Source organism: Schistocerca piceifrons, chromosome 3, assembly GCF_021461385.2.
Source record: "Schistocerca piceifrons isolate TAMUIC-IGC-003096 chromosome 3, iqSchPice1.1, whole genome shotgun sequence".
NCBI lineage: Eukaryota > Metazoa > Arthropoda > Insecta > Orthoptera > Acrididae > Schistocerca > Schistocerca piceifrons.
The window spans coordinates 805,914,062-805,918,272 of NC_060140.1; the positions used below are offsets into that span (position 1 = coordinate 805,914,062).

General features: G+C 46.9%; 1 non-coding gene across 1 annotated transcript; it reads right to left on the reverse strand.

The window, feature by feature from the left end:
• Window positions 1–216: 216 nt before the first annotated feature.
• On the reverse strand, window positions 217–288 carry Trnat-agu. Its single transcript has one exon. It is a non-coding gene; the product is annotated as a tRNA-Thr (tRNA).
• Between the last annotated feature and the right edge of the window lie 3,923 nt (window positions 289–4,211).

The window sequence follows — 4,211 nt, forward strand, 5'->3', positions numbered from 1 at the left end:
TCTAGAAGAGGAGACTGGCTTAGAAGCAAATACAGAGTAGGAACACATTTTCGTACTTTTCGCTTAAGAGGAATTCTAAACAATCTCGTCTATCATGCATTCGAAGAGCTGGTTTCCATGGTAGAATGCATGAGTAGTATCCATTGTCTTGTTTTCCACTCTGATCAACATAAAATAGATGTTTATCTGCAGACTGAAGCGACGAATGAAAATTTGTACCAAGGCCATGATTCGAACATGGGTCTCTTGCTCACTAAGCAAATGCGCTAACCACTACGCCACCCTGGCACAATGGCTTTGTGTAACTGCATGGTGTACCCTAGCACGCTCTCCCCCCCTCCCCCCCCCCCCCCCCTCCTAAATGCAGATTCCCATTCTCTCCCACTTGGTATTCCAGATGCGTTCTAACTGTGTTGGAGTAGCACCTGAATATCGAACGAAACGGCGGATCCTGCCCGAAATCCAGGCATATGTGCTTTGTTGATCGAAACGGCGTTCCTGCATAAAACCCAGCCAGAGGTGCCTAAGGCAGCATTCCCGTATCGTTGAATGCTGAGATACCGCTAAAATAAAATTCGGGAGCCTTTGCACTGCTGTTAGAGTTTGGTGGGAGTACCAAATAGGCTAAGGCGTGAATGGGAATTTGGTTTGAGAAAGGAGGCGTGCTAAGGTAATCCGTCCAACGTGCAAAGCCACGGTGGCGTAGAAGTGGCTGCCTATTGAGCAGGACACCCGGGTTCGAATCCTGACCTTGGTACAAATTTTCATTCGTCGCTTCAGCATGCATATAAACATCACAGATCTCTGAGACCTGAATAAGTCTTTGGAACCATACTGCTCCATTTGGTTAAAACATAAAATTAATTGATTGAGTGGTTCATGTGGAGGAACATTAAAAAAAAGTATGCTTGCCCTGCTACATCTGTGAGATGAAAACTTAAAACATTGCGCAATGAACCACATTCTCTATCTTGCACCTTACAGTGAGTCAAGCAGTTTAAATTAAGGACGTAGGATGGAGAAAGACTTCACGTCAGGTGACAGCCTTTCGTCTCTATTAGAAAGGTAAAAAAGCGCATTAAGCCTTTTTGAAACGTTCTGCGCTTCGAGTGAGATTTGGAATAACCACCACCACAAATATGTTTCGCTCATGTTGTACAGTAGCCAGTTGAGCTCTCAACGAATTTATTATAAAGTCCTCAGCGTTTTCTTTTTAACCAGTCATGTACACAGAGAAGTCGAAAAGCTAGGAAATTGTAGCGAGGCGCAGGGAGACTGCAGAGATTCGATGATTGCTCTGGGTATTGACAACATAGATAAATTTACGAATTATGTGTAAATACGCAAAAAGACCCATTGTTGTATGATTATATGATTACAGAGCAATCGCTCTAAGCAGTAACACACCTTAAAAAGGTCCGGCCGCTGTGGCCGAACGGTTCTAGGCGCTTCAGTCTGGAACCGCGCGACCGCTACGGTCGCAGGATCGAATCCTGCCTCTGCCATCGATGTGTGTGATCTCCTTAGGTTAATTAGGTTTAAGTAGTTCTAAGTTCTAGGGGACTGATGACCTCAGATGTTAAGTCCCATAGTGCTGAGAGACATTTGAACATTAAAAAGCGATTTAAAGTGGAACTCCAAAATTAATCGCAGGTAAGACAGATGCCTGACTGATTCACAGAATAAACCTCGTGAAGTGCAGTGAATCCACGAAATAAAAAAAAAATAATACAAAATCCTCGTTAGACCACTACTCGAACATGGCTCAACAGTCGCGATCCGTATCAGGTAGGACTGACAAAGAAAATCGGCAAGATCCAAATAAGAAGCGCACGTTTCGTTACAGTTATTTACGAGGGACTCTCAATAAACAATGCAACACATTTTTAATTTTTTTCTGAAAGGTTGGTTTTATTCACGATTCCAGTACATCATATTATTCCCCTCTCTTTTGGTTACATGACACTAATGTACGACATCTTCTCCGTTCAATGCGAGGGTCTTCCGCCACTTTACCGGGATGGCCTGTATGCCAGCAAGGTACCACTCTACTGGTCGATGTCGGAGCCAATGTATTGCTGCACTAATAATCTCCCCATCATCCGCGTACTGCTTCATTAGGCTAAGAAAATGGAAGGTGCGTGATCCGGGCTGTAGGGTGGATAAGGAAGAACACTCCAATGAAGTTTTGTGAGCTCCTCTCGTGTGAGCAGACTTGCATAAGATGTCGCTTTGTCTTGGAGAAGGACAAGTTCGCTTGTATTTTTGTTTCTACGAACACGCTGAAGTTGGTTCTTCAGTTTCCTGAAGGTAGCAGAATACACTTGAATGTAGATCATTGCACCATATGAGAGGACATCAAACGGAATAACGCCTCCAGAGCCTCAGAACATCGTTCCCATGACTTCACCGGCTGAGCGTGCGGCTTTGAACTTTTCCTTCGGAGGAGAGGTTATAGGACTCCACCCATATGTCATCGCCTGTGACGATTTTAGGTAAAAAAAGTCACGATTACGACCAGCCTCTTAACCTGCAACTTCAGCAATTTCGCACGGATTCTTCTTCGTTGTTCTTTATGGTCTTCTCTTGGGCGGCGACGAACCCAGCGAACACACACCTCTGACTACCCGAACTGGTGGACGAGTGTTAGCGCTACCAACAGAGACGTCTAATTGAGCAGAGAGGTTTTTGATAGTGGTCCGTCGATCACCTCGAATGAGAGTGTCCGCACGTTCCAGCGCTGCAGGAATCGCAGCTGAACGCGGCCGGCCGGCGATCGGACAGAGTTGCTCGACGTTGTTACGATGATGACAGACGCTTGGCCCAACGATTCACCGTGCTTTTGTTCAGTGGCTGGTCTCCGTAGACATTTTACAATCGTCTATGAATATCTGCGATGCTCTCGTTTTCCATAAAAATAAAATCTGTGACAGCTCTCTGCTTGGAACACACCTCCGTTGTAGGTGCTATTTTGAAGGCTACGTACAGCGCCGCTACCTATCGGAACCGTGAAACTATACGGGCTGGAACGGGAATATTCCAAGACGTCGCACAACAGATTCCGCACTTCTTTCAATGGAAACTGACTGGGGAAAAAAATGTGGAGCTTTGCGTATTGAACCCCTAGTAAGCGGGAAGGCGTCAGGGAGATGCTCAGCCTTTTCCAGTGGCAGACTCTACAAGACAGGCGTTGTACATCATGGAGCGATTTTGTTAAAATTTAGAGTGCGTTTCTAGAAGAGTTAACAAGAGTGTTGCTTGCTCCTACCAGTATCTTACAAAAAGACGGTGAAGGTAAAATTAGCGAAATTGGAGCTCACACGGAGGCTTACCAACTGTCGTTCTTCCCGCGGGCCATTCGCGTCCGGGATAGAGCGGACGTGATAGTGCTACACAATGTAGCTGGCCCAAACAACATAAGGTGATTTTTGGAGCATAAAGGTAGATGTTATGGAATGAGTCTCTTCCCGGTTTCCCTAGTCAGCTTCAATCTGCCAGTAGTCGACCTGTTTCTCCGTATGTGGTACTGAGTCGGCAGACTTCGATCTGCGCAGGACCAACGAAATGCTTGTCCAGCTCCCTCCGAAAGTCCGTGCAGTGCGCCACTCTCAGCCACAAATAGGACTTTTAACCAGGACGGGACCGGCAGTAGGACTGCGACGGCGCGCGCCCCCGCGGTGCGACCACGAGAAGTGGTGTCGGGTAGGATTTTTCGTGGTGCCAGGAGGCGGGAACCGGTTAGAAAGCTGTGCCCGACCGCGCCGAGCGCCGCAAAGGCCGCGCCTCAACCTATTGTTCCGCGAGGCTGCCCGTGTCACTGCCGGTCCCAGTGCTATGCAGTGGCTGCGCGCCCGATAGAACAAAACACAACATACAATGACACGAGAAAAGAGAATTATTTTAAGATTCTGTTCAGGTAAATAACATGACGGTTCTACCTCGTATATAGAAATGAAAGTAGAAGTAAGATCTAGAGAGGCTCCCAGAAAAATGTAGACGCTCTTTAAGAGATAATATCTTTGGAAGAAAATGACGTATCTCTGCTATTTTGTTCGATAGCGCCCGCTTGCTTACCTGGGCAGTAACGTGCTCGCCTCCCATGTAAGCGGGCCTGGGTCCGATTCCCGGATGGGTCGGAGATTTTCTCCGCTCTGGGACTTGGTGTTGTGTTGTCCTCATCATTTCATCCTCATCATCAGCGCGCAAGTCTC